The sequence below is a fragment of the Felis catus genome, chromosome E2, assembly GCF_018350175.1.
Source record: "Felis catus isolate Fca126 chromosome E2, F.catus_Fca126_mat1.0, whole genome shotgun sequence".
Classification (NCBI taxonomy): Eukaryota; Metazoa; Chordata; class Mammalia; order Carnivora; family Felidae; genus Felis; species Felis catus.
Window position 1 is genome coordinate 54,378,231 of NC_058382.1, and position 19,244 is coordinate 54,397,474.

Here is a 19,244-nt window from a genome sequence, read left to right on the forward strand (position 1 = left end):
GAAAGCATAGTGGGAAGATAGGCATCCACTATCTGGAGGAACAAACCTGGGGCAGAATGAGGACGTAGAAGCAAGGTCAGTGGCTGCCTAGAACATGACCTTGCGATGGAGCAAGACCAGCCAGTTTAATAGCCAAGGACAGATTGTTTTCACTGCCCTGACAGCGGATTACAATGTGACAATGACTTGAGACGTGAATCTTGACCGCCTGTATAGTATGGTGGTTTAACATGTAGACCGTAGAGTCAGAAGGCCTGGGTTCGAATTCTTGCATCACCACTACTGGCTAGATGCTGTGAGGTTCTTGACTTAACCATTCTGTCTTTCCATTTCCAAATGTATTTGTTATCTTTTGCTGCACAATCAACTACCCCCAAAACCTAGTGGCTTAAAACAAAAGGTTTTTCTCATCTCACAGTGTCTGTGTGTTGGAGATTCAGGAGCAGCTTCAGAAATCACTAATTTCTGACTTATAGTCTCTTCTGGGGTTCCAGTCAAAATGTTGGCTAGGACTGCAGTTATTTGAAGGCTCGACTGAATCTGGAGGCTCTACTTCCAAGATGGTGCCCACACAAAGGAGCTTCAGCTCCTAACCATGCAGATCTCGTCACAGCGTTGCTTGAGTACCCTCACACCATTTCATCTAGTCCCCAAAACCCAACAAAATAGAGCAAAACTGCCAAAGCTTCAGGTCTTTCTAGAACAGAGCCCCTAATTAAGCTGGTGTGTTGGTCCATGCTAACCTTGTTTGATGCAGAGGTGATCTGTAGCACGTCAGACTGTACAACTATGGATGTCGGGTCCCCACCACTCATGTTAAAGATAAGAAAACTAAGACCTACATTGGGTGATCCCAGAGAAAGTACAAGGAGGAAGTCACAATGGCTTTGGGCATCTAATCTTAGAAGCTAAGCACTGTCACTTCCACCATATTTTATTTTATTCTTTAGAACTAAGCCACTATGCCTAGCCCCAACACAAGAGGAGGCAAACTGGCCCCCACCTTTTAAAGGGAGGGCTATCAAAGAATTTGTAGGCATATTTTTAAATCACCCACCACACCTGTAAATTGAAGTGATAAATACCCCATAGAGCTGTTTTAAGAATTAGATAAGATAATCCATGCAAAGCACATACCACTACAATACGGGCTGAATGATGGTGTTTGTTGTAATTACTGTTAAAACTACTAATACCTGGGGTGCCTGGATGGCTCAGTCAGTTAAGCATTCGACTCTTGATTTCAGATCAGGTCACCCTGCTTGGGATTCTCTCTCTCCATCTGTCTCTGCCCTTCCCCCCGCTCACACCTGCTTGCGCACACACACATTCTCTCACTCTGTCCTCTCCCTCTCAAAATAAATAAATAAACATTTTAAAGAATAATAAATTACCTTTTAAAAAACCTACCAATGCCAGTTTCAAACTTGATATGTATCACTAATATCCTTGAATGTTCAAGATTCCTATAGAAAGTCATTAAATCAAAACCTTCAAAAGGAGTATTTTTCTCAAGCCATACAGAAGCTCTTGTTACTAATTAAACTTTATTTTTAGCATTAATTGAAAAATATTTTACTTCAATAATAAGAATAATTGAAGTAAAGTCATACTTACCCAGTACAACATGCTAGGTATTACTCTCACTGAACAATACAAATTACGCCTTGCCCTCACGATGTTTACAGTACAGTGAAGAAACAGACAAGAAAGCAAAATGCATATATATTATTTCAGGTATTGATATGACGTACGAAGAAAAATAAAGCTAAGTAAGATGACAGAGAGGAACTGAGATGGGTGCATACAGGGGCCAGGAGGGGGAATTGGTTTAGATAAGGTAGTTAGGCAAGACCTCACTAAAGTGGTGACATTTGAGCTGAAACCTGAACAAAGTGAGAGAGAACACAAATCAAATCAGAGGGCAGAGAATGTCAGCGGGAGAAAATAGCAAAGACAAAGCCCTGAGGCTGAAGAAGCTTGGTATGTTCAAGGTCCCGCAATTAAGCCAATATAGGTGAAGAGGAGGGAACTCAGGAAGAAGTAAGCCAGAGAGCTAACCAAGGTCCAGGTATATGTTGGGACTTGTAGGCAAAGAATTTGGATTCCGCTCTAAGTGAAATGAGAGGTCAGTGAGGGGAGTGGATAAGAGAATGGCATGATAGGATTGGCTCCTGGGTAAACAATGGAATGGAGAGGGACAAGAGGGATGCTGGACAGCATTACAGAAGTCCAGATGTAAGATCCTAGTGTCATGGCCTAAGAAGGATGGCATCAAGATGGGGGGGAGTGGTTGGATTGAGGGAACACGGGGATATATGTATAGAAGTAAAAGAATCCTAAATTTTTGGTCTGAGAGGCTAGATGAATGGAGGTTCCATTTACTGAAATGGGGTAAATAGGGGGGGGTGCATTTTGTAGGTGGTATAAATCGTGGGAGGGGGGAAATCAACGGTTTATTCCTAGGACATGTTAATTTTGAGATGTGAATTAGGTATGCAAATGAAGATGAAGGAATATTCAGCATGTAAGTCAGAAACTCAGTAGGAGTGGTCAGCATACCAATGGCAAGCAAAGGGACAAGTTATGGTCACTGACGGACTGGGCGAAGACCCAAAAGAGAAGAGGGCCTAAAGCCATTTAGCATTAAAGACCAGGAAGAAGAAGGTGAGGAGCCAGCAAAGAAGTCTGAGAATGAGGGGACTGAAACAGGAAGGAAGCAAGAGAGTGCTGTGTCCCAAATCCAAGTGAGAGACAGAGGGCTGATCATTAAACGTCATTGAGAGTTTGGGTGAAAAGAGCACTGACCATACGACTTGGCAACACGGAAATCTCAGGTGACCCTGATGGGATGAGGTTTAGTGGAGCAGTAAAGTTGAAGTGTAAATTAAAGCGAGTTAGAGGGAATTTGGGCAGAAAGGAGGTGCAGATGGTGAGCACAGGTGACTCATTCAAGGCCCTTTGCTATAAAGAGCAGAGAAGTGGGTCAGTAGATGGAGGGGAACACTACATGTGGGAAGGGTTTTTAATATAGACAATATGACAGCACGTCTGAGCAATGATAGGAATGACGCACTAAACGGGAGGAAATGGTCATGCAACAGGAAGAAGAGAGTAATGCTGGAACAGAGTCTTTGAAAAGGCCAATGGGGAAGAGATGCAGAAGGCCAAAGTGGAGGGGTTGGAAGTGGGAGTCCCTCTGTAGTGGGTTGAATAGTGTCCCCTAAAATTCAGGTCTGCCCGGAAACCTAGAATGTGACCTTGCTTGTAGATGAAGTTAGCTCAGATGAGATCATATAACATTCAGCTTGTCCCTAATCCAATAACTAGTGTCCTTATAAGACGAGAAAATAGAGAGTGAAACACATCAAGAGAATGCCATGTGACGATGCGAACAGAGATTGAAGCAATGTGTGTATAGCCAAGGAATGCCAAGGATTGCAAACAACCACCAAGGTGGCCTTGCCAAGACCTTGATTTCAGGCTTCTAGCCCCCAGAGCTGTGAGAGAATGCATTTTTGTTGTTTTTAGCCACCAAGTTTATAGTAAGCTATTCTGGTAGCCACAGGAAGCTAATATACCATCCACCAAAAGAACAAGGAAGTCCAAGCACACGGATGTAGATGAAGTTGTTGGCAGGTTTGGAACCCATTTCTCTTATTTCTGTATTCTCCATGAGATTAGCCATGAAATCACCAGATGAAAGTGAAGGGAAAGGAAAGTATCAGATAGGGGAATGTGATTTGCCTGGAACAACATTGGTTTAGTCTGTTGTCTCCCAAATCTATTAATAGTATCCCCTTTCACTCCCAAAGGTACCCATATTTAGACAATAAATGTATGGTGTTTCTAGTATTTGATGTTTGAGGACAGCTCTAAAACTATAAGAAGTCAGGGCACCTGGGTGGCTCAGTCAGTTAAGTGTCCAACTCTTGATTTCAGCTCAGGTCATGATGGGATGGAGCCTCCCCTCCCCCCCATCAGGCTCTGCTGAAAGAGTGGAGCCTGCTTGGGATTCTTTGTCTCCCTCTCTCTCTGTCCCTCCCCTGCTCACTTGCTCTCTCAAAAATAAACATTTAATAAAAATATGAGAAGTCGAGTCAGAGAGAAGAGTAGGATTGACTAGGAAAATAGAGTGGCATTGTGGGAAGGTACTAAAGACCCACTGGATATTTGTATTAATAAGTTAATCAACCAGTAAACATGGTGGTGGTTTATCCAGTCACATTAGTTGTTCAGGGCCAAGCTGGGTGTTGGGTTTAACCAAGGTTGGAATTAGCCATGTGTGTTCAATGGAAGAAGAGAGGGGAAAGGGAGTGATAACAGGGGGGCTGCAATGGAGAGGATAAAAACCAAGGTGTTGGTCAATGGATTGGAATAAAAATTGATGGAGTTAGGACTCTGGAAATGGGGCAGTCAGTAAGGAAGGCTAACCACTCTTGAACAACTACCTTGGGCTGCATGACCATCCTGTTTCCTTCACTTCTTTCTTGCTTCCTTACTCATGCTGTATGGACCTGCTGTTGTATCAGGAGGATGGCAACAGGATCAATTTTCAGAACCTTGAAGACATTAAGAAGAGAGGGTGAATCTGGGGTGAGAACTGAGCGGGGGATGGGGGGGAAGACCACAGTTATTGGGGCTGGGAGTGGGGCTGAGAAATGAGGGAAAGACAGAGAGAGAGAAAAAAAAAGACCTTCTGGAAAACCCAACCAAGATATTCTTTGACCTTAAAAGAAGGGAAAATGTGTTGAGCTATTCATGACGTCCAGTGAACCTGCCATTCCTTCTAGTCACTATAGGCAGAACTCAGTTAATATATGCATGTTGTATCATTTTATCATTTCAACAAGGTAAGAACCATTGGTCCCCTATATTAATCGATGCAAGAAGAAAAGGCCATGACCCAAGGGACATGCTTTACAAGGGGCAGGTAGAGCTTCTGTGGCCTAAAGTAGCCCAGACTCCCTGTGGGCAATGTGTACTGGGGGAAAGATTTTTTGCAAAGACCATCAGAGGAGAAAGAAAACCCAAGTATTTGATCCGGAGTCTTAACTAAGAAATCTTAGGGTGGGAAATGAGTGGATTCTAGGAAGAAAACAATATCAAATTTTTAGGGGTGTGTGTGTGTGTGTGTGTGTGTGTGTGTGTGTGTGTGTGTGTGTGTTTTGTAAGAAGGAGGAATTTGGACTTGTTAAGCTGAAAAAATTTTAAAACACAGGAATTCACGCACATAAAAATAACACACAAGCTCGCACTCTGTTAGCTGCCAGAGCAATCAAGTTATCTAGAATCATGTAACTTCTAGAAAACTCTCCAGTACCCTGTGAGAGATTGAGTGAAAAAGGCAAAAATATCTTAGAATTATTATAAAAATTGCTTTGACCATATGGATTCCTGAAATGATTTCAGTGGCCCCAAGGTTGACTGGACCACACATTGAGAATTATAGTTCTACAGAATCATGTAAAACCTATCTTTGTTATAGGTAAAATTGCATCTTTGAAGATTGTACAGAAATGTTTTCTTTTAACTAGATACATTTAAGCTGCATTGCTCTTACATCTTGGGAGGGGAGTGTGCATGTTCTCATTCATAAAGTTCCCTCAGAGGAGCCCAGAATAGAGGCCCAGAGCGCCCTGCACAGGACCTGAGCGGGCCCTTTGCCACCACAAGCTTCTGGAACACAAGGAAACCCAAGGAAACACAACCAAATGTACTGGTGAAGCTCTGCAGGAAAATTTCTCCTCCCCTTCCTCCTCCTTCTCATTTTTCTCTTCTTTTTTTATTGTTTTATAATATGAAAATTCCAAATCTATGCAAAAGAAAAAGAACAATGTAGTGAGCTCACATGTACCCATTACCCAGGTACAAAAACAACAGTCCAAGGCCATTCTGCTTCCATCTCTACCACCCCATTCCCTCACCCCTCAGGCTAGATTATTTTGAAGCAAGTCTCAGACATCTTATCATTTCTTCTGAAAATGTGTCCATATGTATCTCTAAATGTTCGAAATGTAACCACAATACCACCACCACACCTAAATTAACTCTAATTCCTTCATATCAAATATTCAGCCAATGTGCAAATTTCCCCTGTTGTCCCATAAATACTTCTAGACAATTGGTTTGTATAAATCAGCATCCAAACGTCTACACATGCACGTGCTTGCTGTGCCTCCTAAAATTTTGTTAAACTTCAGGTATCTCTTTCCTTTTTATTTTCCTTATAAGTTTGTTGTTGGTGCTGTTAGAGAAACTAGATCATTTGTCAGTAGTGTCACTTAGCATGTACTTCTTTCCCCAGTAGTTCCTACATGTGGGTAGCTAGATCTAATCTGGGTTTGTTGTAGGGGCAAGAGAGCTTCATAGCTGGTGTTGTGCATTTGCCATAAGGAATATGTCTGCTTATCTTTTGTGATTTTAGCTGCCACCGATGACTCTTGGCTAGATTCATTTCATTGGGGTTGCAAAATGGTGTTATCTATCATGTCTTCCTTATTTATCAATTGGATAATGCCATGAACTCTTTCCTGATCAACTCCTTGGCTGTCCTAAGATATTTTTGTACAGGAAAGGCTGGCTAAAAGTTTCATTCGTTCCTTTTATTTATCAGTCTTCTAAATCATGAGTTGGTTCTCCAACGTCTCCAAAGAATCAGGATACATTTGTTTCAGTGTCTTTATGAACCCATGAATTTTAACATGTTTAGTATTCACCCCAATGTTCCTCTTCTTATAGCTCAAATTGGTCCTATTTTGGCTGGGAGGAGCCTCTTGCAGTTGGGAGGAGCCTCTTCCTGTTGGTTCTTGAGACATTAAACACATCCTTGCTTTCTGGTTTGAGAAGATGCTCAGACATCTTAACCACTTCCTGCACCAGACCTAGAATCCACTATTTCACCAATGATCCCTTGTTCTTTTTACTGAGAAATGGCATTAGGTTACCATAAAGTGAACACCAAGTTGTGCTTATAGATAGGTCATCATTTGGGGGCCTTTTCAATGGACAAAGTTACAAATTTTTTGTAGGTCTTTTAGCCCTTAGGGTACGTGCCACAAGAGATATTCAGTCACTTTACTTTGTTTTAAAAAAATTTTTTAATGTCTTTGTTTATTTTTGAGACAAAGAGAGACAGAGCATGAGCAGGAGAGGGGCAGAGACAGAATCTGAAGCAGGCTCCAGGCTTTGAACTGTCAGCACAGAGCCCATCGCGGGGCTTGAACTCACAGACTATGAGATCATGACCTGAGCTGAAGTCGGATGCTTAACCGATTGAGCCACCCAGGTGCCCCACTTTACTTTGTTTTAGAGTCACTTGAAATAACTTCTTGGTTAAGTCACCAACTCACTACACATTTACATTCATTTGTTTCCATGTTTCCTTTTTGATATTGATTTTTAGGGACAATATTTTTATTTTTATTTAATTTTTTTAATTGTGCAAATATTTACACGGCTCCAGAGTTAAATCTACAAACAAGATGTATTGAGGGAAGTCTAGCTCCTACCATTTTTTTCTCCACTCTGTTTCCTCCCTCCCCTTGTAGCTAACCATTTTATTTCATGGGGTATTATTGAATTTTTAATATAAACAAATCTGCACATACATTCATATATCGTCATTTCCTAGATAAATGCTAGTATACTATGCACATTTTTCTCTACCTTGCTTCTCTCACTAAACATTATATCTTGGATATCTTCTTCAGCATTATTTGGAATTCTTCTTTTTACAGCTGCATAATGCTCCATGATGTGGTCGTGCAAGAGCTATTCATCCTGTCGGTGAATTTTTGCAGCCTTTTGAAGTTACAAATAGCTTTATGCCTGATTAGCTTTACGCCTATGTCTTTTAAAATTCTGGCTAGGCTATAGGGGGATTTTAACTTTGTACTGAATAACCTGCCTTCAAAAAGGTACTAATCATTACAATGTTGGCAGAGAAGGTGTCCAAAAACAAGCCCCATCACTACGGGCAGAACATTAGGTTCATTTCTATTTCTGAGAGGAGTGGCTGCTGCAACTGTCAATCATCATGGCAGGGACTCAATCTGGAGATGACAAACGAGTACTTTCAGTGGGGAGGGAACGTGAGGCTCCGTGAAAGAGAAAGGCATCTCAGGAAGCCATTGAGAATGGAGGCAAATGGGCTGAACCACGACCAGAATTACCCAGACAAGGAAGTGGCCCTGGCAGTGTCAGCTGGGCACTCAGAGGAAGGAACTTGTTCGTCCGTGGTCTCAAGGATTAGCCCAATAATTGATTTCAATTTTCTCTGTGTTTAATTTATCTTCTTTCACTGCAAGGTCTTTACACAGGTTTTGTGAAATGTTACCGCAGTAACTTAGTTGGGCTATGGAAAATTCGGAGACAAGCCTGTGTATGTGATTGGAATGTAGTGATAAAGCAGAAAGTAGCCATCCCTCCTATCTCCTGCCCCAAGGCTAGGAAAGTAGCAGCAGCAGCAGCACACGGGAATGCAATGGCTCACAATTTCAAGAGGTAGGGTGAAGGCTAATCCTGTAGAAATCCTGTGGCATGGAGAATGGGGCCATGGAAATAGATGATCCGGATTTGGGTCCATATCAACCTGTTGAATGGAGTCGGACTTCTTGATGAAGGAAGGTTGCAGAAAAGACACATAGATGCATGCAAACTCATTCCCAAGAGGTCTTTCCCTTTAAGTAGAAAAGGACATTGTGTGTTGGCTGAGGAAATATGAATGATATGACACTAAGTGATTAATAAAGACTACAAAAGGAGTCCAACATATCATTTTACTCATTGACCATACATAAAATGTAAAATACTGATTTCTGGTATGTAAGTAGACACATTTAAACGAAAATAATCACAATGAAATCACAATGAGTGATGAGATCATGGGTAATTTATGTCTTTGTATTTTCCTTGTTTTTAAAGTTTTCTACGTTGAATATACTTTACTTTGAATAAATAATTTTGAATTACTTTGAATATTGAATATACATTACAATGTTACTTTGAAACAATAAAAAAAAGGGGGGGAGGGGTTCCTGGGTGGCTCAGTTGGTTAAATGTCACACTCTTCATTTCAGCTCAGGTCGTGATCTCACGGTCATGAGATCAAGCCCCACGTCAAGCTTAGCGCTAGGCATGGAGGCTGCCTAAGATTACCTCTCTCCCTCTGCCCCTCCCCAGCTTGCATGTACATGCACACATGTGGTCTCTCTATATAAATAAATAAATAAATTAATTAATTAATTAATTAATCTAACTAAAAAAATGGGCAAAATATTAATAGGCAATAGAGAAATGAACATATATAATGGGAAATTAACTTAGGAAAAAGAAACTATCCAAACACACTTGTAATACAAGAAATTCAATGTAAAAAATATATAGCAATTAATTTATTAACTGATTGATGATTTTAAAAAATTTTCCAATACCTAGTATTGCTAAGGATGTAGAGAAAATGGCTCATATACGATGTTGACAGGACTCTAAATTGTTGCTATCTTTTCTGGAAGAAAAATTTTCATTGTTTATCATTCTCCTTAAAATGGTCATACCCTAGGGCCCAGTAATTTAACTTCCACAAAATTTTCTAAATAAAAATCAGGTATGTGCATAATGACTTATGTTTAGGAGTATTTATTATCATTATTTATAACACCAAAAATTGTTAAAATGTAAATATCCAAAAGGTTAATAATATTCTGTAGGTAATTAAACTCATGACCTTTAAGAATAGCTATGACGTGGACGAAAAGCTCAACATACATAGTTGAGTGGGAAAAGAAAGATTAAAAAATGGTGTATCTAGGGGCACCAAGATAACTGAGCCAGTTAAGTGACTGACTCTTGATTTTGGCTCAGGTCATGATCTCCTGGTTCATGGGAATGAGTCCCACATCGGACCTTGCGGCGAAAACACCATGGAACTGCTTGGGATTCTCTCTCTCTCTCCCTCTCTTTCTGCCCCTCTCTCACTCTCTTTCTCAAAAATAAATAAATAGACTGCTTTTTAAAATAGTGTATCTCGTGTAATTAGTTTTGCTCATAAAATTGTGTGTGTGTGAGTGTGTGTGTGTGTGTGTGTGTGTGTAGTAAAATGTTAACACTGATTGAATATAGTACATTTGGGCTTTCTTCCATAGACGTTGTTGAATTTTGTAAACGTTCTACAATAAGCATATAATGTGTATACACCTAAACAGGTATATTTATAAAACCAGGACATTGTTTTTTCAAATTGTGTTTTTACATTTATTCATTTTTGACAGACAGAGAGACAGAGCACAAGCAGGGGAGGGGCAGAGAGAGAGGGAGACCCAGAATCCAAAGCAGGCTCCAGGCTCTGAGCTATTAGCACAGAGCCAGACGCGGGGCTCAAACCCACAAACCACGAGATCATGACCTGAGCCGAAGTTGGACGCTCAACCGACTGAGCCACCCAGGCGCCCCCAAAACCAAGACTTTTTTTTAAAAGAAAATGGTATTTTAAAAGTAAAACAATGTTCTGGAGTGGGAGTTTACAGAACAGCAATGCGGGGAGGCTAGAATGATTCATACGGTGATGAGCTGAAGTTGGAGACATCAGAATCATGTTTAGCTTGATATAGATACAACTAGCTACATACAGATATTTACAGATGTGTGTATATACACAGATTAGTATACACACACATATCTCTTTGCTCTGTCAGCTGAGGGGGCCTAGGAGTAATGACACCTCAGTAGTATTGAGCACATCTGATGCCCAAATCTTGGTTTCAAATACCGTTCTCCAATAAAAGAACAGGGCTCTTTAGAAGAATGGCTGATTCTAGGATGAAGGTAGGAAATACATAAAATGAGCCTGTAATACCTTATGCTACCAGTAAATAAGAAAGTGCTCAAAATTAATAAATAGGCCCATAATTATGAGGGCAAGTCAAAGAAGCCAACTGGAAAAGCTGCCAATGGCCAAAGCTGGACCAATTTGAGCAATGAAATAAATGAAGTCTCATTGGATTATATCCAAAGTATAAAATAAATATTCATGAATCAATGCTGATATAAATGAATTATTGAATGAATGAATGAATGAATAAATACATAAATAAATAGGTGAGCAGAGACAAATTTCCTTTGCAGAAGTATTCCAAATAATTTATGTAGATATGCCACATTCAAGAAGATATGTAGATATCTACATATCAAGAAGATATGTAGATATGCCACATCCTTAGCTGTGGGCTACACATAGTGAGTTCCTTCTAAAAGAGCACAATATAGAAAGTGGGAGGGGACAGTAATTTTACAGTGGAGAAACCTGATAAACACAAGCTCAGCCAAGTAATCAAAATGAAGGTCAACAGTGGTAAGTCATGCCAACAGTATGCAGTCTTGATATGATGTGATAAAAATGGTATGTTAGCCCTGTGACTTGTCAAAATCCCATGAACCCAGTCTAATCAAGAGAATATCATCAGACAAATCCCAACTGAGGGACATTCTACAAAATATCACACCAGTACTCCTCAAAAACTCATCATAAACAACAAAAGTCTGAAAAAATGTCACAGCCAAGAGGAGTCTAAGGAGGCTTGATGACTAAATGTAATGTGGTACCCTGGATGGGATCTTGGAATGGAAAAAAAACTATATTAGGTACAAATTAAGGTAACATAAATAGAGTATGGTCTTTAGTTAATAATAATGTAACAGTGTTGGTCACTAATTATGATAAATGTACCATGCTAATGTAATGTGTTAATAATAGCAGAACCCAGGTGAGAAGTATATGGGAACTCTCTGTACTTCTTCAGAATTTTTCTGTAAATGTAAAACTATCCTAAGATATAGAGTAAGGTTTTTTTTTTAAGCAACATTCTGTAACAAATAAAAGCATTTTTAGAAATTATCTCTGCGGGATAGGTACGAGGCCATGAAAGCCAAGGTTTTTTTCTGGAGGAAAATATTGTTGTATTATTTTCAATAAACACATAGCTAAAAATACACACTAAGAAGAGGAATATTTTTCTCTTCATTAAGAGAAGAGTGAAATATTACATTTTTCTGAACATATAGATGTCCATAAGGCAGTGATTGAATTCTCCTTTATCACAAAATAGGAGGGAAGACAGTGAATTTATCTGAGAGAAGCACCTACCTAAACAACAAGAAACATTTCAAGAGGAAGAATTTAGGGAAGAACCTGCCTCCAAAGATAAGCTATTCCAAAATTCAGAAGAAAAATTTAAAAACCTGGTTGGGATTCTCAAAAAAAGGGCAAAAGTAATAGGTTCCGTAAGTAATGATCAGAGCATCATAGGAAAAGATTGAGATGAATGGGCAAAGGAAAGCGAGAAAAAGGGAGGTGAGTCATACAAAAGATTTCAAGGAAACTTACAATGTTGTCACAGAACGAGAATCAACGTTACAGATAATAAAGGACAGTATGTGGTGTAGACAGTAAACTTAAGAATACCTCTCAGAATTTAAAATAAAAAGACAAAGGATTAAGATAAAAAGAGAAAGTAAGATAACCAAGGGAGAATCGAGAAAAAAGATGATGTTTAAAAACTATAACTGTAAACATTTTTTAAAAAATTAAAAAAAAAAAAGGCAGGGGTGGGGAGACTGGGTGGCTCAGTCCATTAAGCATCTGACTTCAGCTCAGATCATGATCTCGCAGACCGTGGGTTCAAGCCCCGCATCGGGCTCTGTGCTGACCGCTCTGAGCATGGAGCCTGTTTCAGATTCTGTGTCTCTGTCTCTCTCTGCCCTACTCTCACTCACACTCTGTCTCTCTCTCAAACGTAAACATTAAAAAAAAAATTTTTTTTAAGGTGCAACTGAAGAAGAGGAAAAACAGAGCAGAAGCAAAATCTGGGGATATAATAGAAGAAAACAGTGGTGAGCTAAAGACTTCCCACTTTATAGAAATCTAAAATGTTAACCATTTTATACAAAGAAAGCAGTCATTTACATGTAAAGGTAAAACAATAACCTTCTCATATAAACAAGAATTCAAAAAACATACTTTGTTGAAAAAATTTTCCCTAATTATATATTATACTCCAATCAAAATAAAAGCCTCGGGAATGGAACAACCATAAAGAGGCCAGCAATAAATGCGAAAATCATTCAAAATAGTTAAGTCTAAATAGCTGTTTTAAATCTAGTTGTAAAACTGAAAGTGAATGTAAAAGTCACAATGTAATAATATCTTGTACTTAAACCTATGTAGAAAGGGGAAGTAAACGGTACTAAATACTTTGTCTCAAGTTGGAGCTGAAGGATTGGGAAGCCCAAAGACACTCCTTTGCTCCTGACTCTGCAATTAGAAAAAAGCAACCAGAGAATAAATTTGAAACACTAAAGATAACCACTACAAGAATTCACACTATCTCTTAGCCTCTAAAACACAGACAAATATAAAAGCAAAGTCAATATAGTCCACAAAACATAAGTAAGATAGAAAATAAAGGAGATACCAAAGAAGTGTAAAAAGCAAAAAGACAGGAGTTAAGGTCACAGTAATAATATTTATTATAATAATAAAAGTAAATGCGATAAATGCCTTTAAGAGGAACAAACACTTTACAAAAATTTTAAGGTTTATTTATTTTTTTGAGAGAGAAAGACAGAGACAGAGACAGAGCGTGAGAGGGGGGAGGGGCAGAGAGAGAGGGACACACAGAATCCGAAGCAGGCTCCAGGCTCTGAGCTCTCAGCACAGCTTGACAGGGCTTGAACCAGAGATCGTGACCTGAGCCAAAGTCGGTCGCTTAACGGACTGAACCACCCAGGCGCCCTGGTAGCAAACACTCTTAAATTCTCTTAAATTGGCCACACACACACACACACACACACACACACACACACACAACATATATACACGTATATATACATACATGTATAGTATATGTATGGCAATATAATATGTTCAAAAAATAAGAGAACACAAGAAGACATGGTAAAATGAATACTGGAGGGAAAAGAAATCTAGGCAAGAAAACTAAATGGGACAAAGAGGACACATTATAATAGTGATGGGTATCATTCAAAATGAAGAATGGTGCAACAGTCAGCAAATACTTATCAATTCCCACAGCTTTTCAGAAATTAAAAAATACGTATGAAACACTGAACGCTTGATACTCCTCAAATTTAAAATAACATATATAACTTTTTTGAGTTACTCTGTTCTGACAAAACTCCATTTAAATATATAAAGAAACAATTGTTAGACATACAAAGAAAAATTAACACAAATACTGTGATTTTGTGACGCATCAGCACTAGAAGATAAATTGTTACTAGAAGATAAACAAAAAATAAAAACATAATCTAAATCATAAAATTAGTAAGTTTAATTTTTAAAGTGGGGTGAGGAGAAAGTACATTTTTCTGACAATTATAAAAGTGACAAATATAGAACATATAAACATAAAACTCAAAATTCAATACAATTACATGTTAGTGACAGACATTACCTGAAGATAATTGATCTTGAGAATAATCCTTTTAAAGTAAATCCCTTTAAAAGGAAGTTCGAAATTTTCACAATGAGCATTGGAGAAAAGTTGGAGTGGAACATTATCTTGAAAAATGAAACAAAAAAAAATTGTCACGGTAAGTTTATTTTATTGCATATTTAATGAAATTAAAGAACAAAAATATTGATTTTGGCATATTTGTTCCAACAAAATTTGAGATCTCCTGAGATAACATCCTTCGTGTTTGAATAATAAAAAGACTGGTTTTTCCTAAAAGAAAGATGAAAGCTTTTATCAGTCTCCCAAGGGTCCTTTCAATGCTTTTCTATTTGGACATTACTCCTCTGAAGCTATCATGTCATTACCTTGTAGAATTTCAACTTCTTTCTCTTGTATTCTGCCACAGCCTTAGTTGTCAAAGGAATTTGGGTGATTCTAGCAGTTCTCCAACATCACCTTCAACCTTACAAAATTCTGCAGGTTTCTTTTTAATCCAAGATAATGTGTGTGCTTTGTTTTGTCAGGAAAACACCCCCACAATCAGCTAGTGGTGACTGGACAAAGTGATCTGACCAGCTAAACAGGTAAAGCCCCTGATCTCACTAGTGAAGGGACCTTGAGGATGAGACCAATTTCCTAAGTGATTAATTCATCCACGAACATTTCATGTTATGACAATTTTGCTCCCCTCTATGGCTTCATAACTGCAGGGAGTTAGATGCTGAACTCTCGATGCTGACTCTCCCTTCGTGAAATGTAAAATAAACTCTGTCCTATATAATTATGTGTAAGAATATATCAAAATTGCGATGACAGCTTATTTAGAAGTTTATCACAGCAAAAACAGGTGGTGTCAAAACTATAGAGTACAGGGAAGGTGTGTTTATCAGTGGCGGAATTTATGGAGTTAAATGCTTTCATTATTAAGTAACGCTGAAAACAAATAAACTAAGGACTTAATTTTAAAAAACTGGGAAAGATATGAAATTTAAAACCAAGGAATTAACAAAGATATAAAGGACACTCAAAAAATAAATCTAAGCTCTGATTCTTTGAAAACACCAACACGTTCCAAGACTAGGCAAGAGAAAGAAGGGAGAAAGGGAAAAAAGGAGGGAGGAGGAGGAACAAATGAAATGAGAAGAAAGAAAGAAAAGAAAGAAAGAAAGAAAGAAAGAAAGAAAGAAAGAAAGAAAGAAAGAAAGAAAGAAAAAGAGAATGAGAAAGGAAGGAAGGAAGGAAAGAAGGAAGAAATGAGGGAAGCAGGAAGGGAAAGGAATACACAGGGCGCAATTACATAATGCTAAGTATCATAAAAAGGTCTTCCGTTCTGAAGTGATCAGGTTTTGGAAGAACTCAAAGTCCATTTGTTCTTAAATCAAAATTAGCAATATAAAGTGACTGTTATCGCCATCTGTTGGTGGCACACAGAGTTGACACCTTTGCTTGGGCTTTGTTAACCTCTAAGAATCTTGCAAATTGAAATTTCAAAATTGTTTTAAATTTATAGCTTCTGAATATTTTACATGGTACAAGATACTTTAGATGCTATGTCGATTTTAGAATCTTGATGAAATTTCAAATGTACTGGAAATTATAAATAGTTAAAATTGACTTAAGAGGAGGTAGAAAAGTCAAAAACACAAACGACAATGTAAGAAGTCAAAACAATTTTTCCCCAACATGTATAAGGACCAGACAGGTGAGTACTTTTAAGAAAGGAATTATTTCCCATACTCCTGAAACTGCTCCAGAATGTAGAAAAAGAGGGAGACACTAATTTCATAGGTCAGTATAATTCTGATACCATAAGAAATCTGACAAAAGTACCCCCAAAAGAGGGAAATTTAAAGATAAACTACCATATTAAATATGGAAGCAAAAGTCATTCAAAAAATTATAGCAAGTTAAATAAAACCATATATTCAAAGAATAATACACTGTGTCCCATGAACATTATTTCCAAATGTGCAAGGATAGTTCAATATTATGAAATCATCAATCTGATTCACCACAGTAATAGATCCAAACAGGAAAACCCTGTGAAGATCTTGAAAGATAATAAGAAAACACTTTGGGAGTGCCTGGGTCACTCAGTCAGTTAAGCATCCGACTTTGGCTCAGGTCATGATCTCATGGTTCTTGGGTTTGAGCCCTGAATCCAGCTCTGTGCTGACAGCTCAGAGCCTGGAGCCTGCTTCAGATTCTGTATCTCCATCTCTCTCACTGCCCCTTCCCTGCTCACACTCTGTCTCTCTCTGTCTCTCTCTCTCTCTCTCTCTCTCTCTCTCTCTCTCTCTCTCTCTCTCAAAAAATAAATAAACATTTAAAAAAATAAGAAAACACTTTGATGAACTTCAACTGCATGCCTGGTTAAACAATGCTACTGCACTAGGGTGAGAAGAATAGTTCATAAATATCAATAAGATTTCCTCTTCTAAAATCAAGAGTAGGAAAACAAGGCCTGAAATAACCACAGTTGGCCATATTGTTTGGGAATTTTTGGCCAGGGCAGTAAGTCAGAAAAATAAATAAAAATGTAAACTACAATAGTACATATGACTATTTGTTTTCAAAAGCCAAAAGAATCAATTAAAAACAAATAAGTATACACACAAAGGAAAAAAAAGTGAGAAAGAGAGAGAGAGTGAGAGAGAAAGAGAAACCAAGAAACAGACTCTTAACTATAGAGAACAAACTGATGGTTACCAGAGGGGAGGTGAGTGGGGGGATGGGTGAGATAGCTTATGGGAATTCAGGCGTGTACTTGTCGTGATGAGCACTGAGTAATATATAAAATTGTTGAGTCGCTATTCTGTACACCTGAAACTAATATATCACTGTATTAACTATACTGGAATTAAAATTTAAAAAACTAAATAATTTTTTTAAAATGAGTTCAGAGTTTTAATTTTATTTTAAAAATATGTATGAAACAAGACAATGGCTTTTTCACATACTAGTGATAATCATTTACAAAATATCAGAGGAGAAAATGATTTCACAAAAGTATCAAAAACGATGAAATGTCATGAAAAAAATTTTAAGACATGCTTTTTCAAGCTACAAAACTCTAAAAAAACATAGTTTGGACATGTAAAGTAGCATACCGTGTCCACGAATGAGAAGACTTCATATTGTAAACAAATCAGCTCTTTAAACTAATACAAACATAGTACAATCCAACCAATATCTCAATAGGACTTCCTTTTGGAAATAAATACAGGTTTTCAAAAATTCAAGTAATCAATGCAGAGAATATTTAAGACTTTTTTAATGAAGGGAAATAGAGTGGGCCTTTCCCGAGATGATTTTAAAAGTACTACAAGTCTTGGTGCAAGGCTAGAAAAATAAATCAATAAAACCCAACCCAATGTCCAGGAACTAAAAGAAGGATCTGTAAGATAGTGGCATGTGAAAAAATAGCATCACAGAGCAGCGTGGAAAATAAGACTATTACTAAGTTTTATTGAAACAATTGGCTGAGCACTTGGAAAGTACATAAAGTTAAACCCTACTCCAAATATACATATGGTAGGCTGTAATTAGTTCTTAACTGTCCACTGCCCTTCCTATGAGATTATACTTCCATGCCTCACTGACATAGACTTAGCCATGTGACTTCATTTGGCCAATGAAATGCGAACAGAAGAGACATGCCACATCCTAGTACAAGTTCGTGGTGCCATTAAATGGTTCCACCATCACTCTTTGTCCCTTGGTCACGAGAAAGGGCTATAGGCTGCTCCTTCAGGGTGAGTCCCACACAAAGGCATACCTGGAAGAGTACCAAAACTCACCCACAGCCAATAAGTAAAGTGCGTGAGGAATCAATATGTATTATTACAAGTCACTGAAATCTGGGGATCATTCGTTACCAAGAATATCCTAAAGAAAAGTTGAGTGATATAGAAGTAGAAAGATGAAATGTAACAAAGAATATACGAAGTCTCTAGAGGAAGCTATTGATAAATGTTTATATAATCTTATATCTATTTAAATATAATGTGGAAGAACAACATTTAAATAGAACAATTAAAAGCTTTGGCCACATCAAAGTTTAAAACTTCTTTTCTACAAAATATTCAGCCAACAACAAACTGGGAAATTTTATATGTCGAAGGATTCATATATAAAAAGTTCTATGAGTGGGGAAGAAAAGATTAATGTTTAAGGGGCCAATGACATTAATGAAAGTTAATTCTCAAAATAAAGGATAAGACTAACCACAGAACTTGTTAGGATATATTTAACCTCAGTAATCACCAAATAAATGGTAATAAATGCTGAATTCCTTTTCTGAGTATTTTATTAATACAGATAAAAAATATGATCATGTCTGATGTTGGCAAAGGAATAGGGAAAGTGGCACTCCCCTATACTGTTCTTAAGAGTGTAATTTTTTTTTGGAAAGCAATTTGGCAAATTGAAGACTTACTTAAAAAGTAACTCAGAAAGTCTATTTCCTGGAATTTATCCTTAAAAATAACTGGACAAATGGGCAGAAATATGTACATTTATACATACATAACATCCCTGTGTCTTTTTTAATAGGGAAATACCTTAAAAAGCCTTAAATGGTGAAGTAAATTATGATACATTTATATATTGGAATACTACATAGCCGTTAAGGATGATTATATACATGTATATTTACAAGAAAAGACATACATGATTTAAAAAGGAAAAAACAATTTAAAAATATTTGGTTATCTCCAATTATTTTATTATTACTATATATCATATAAATTATATGTATACATGTATATT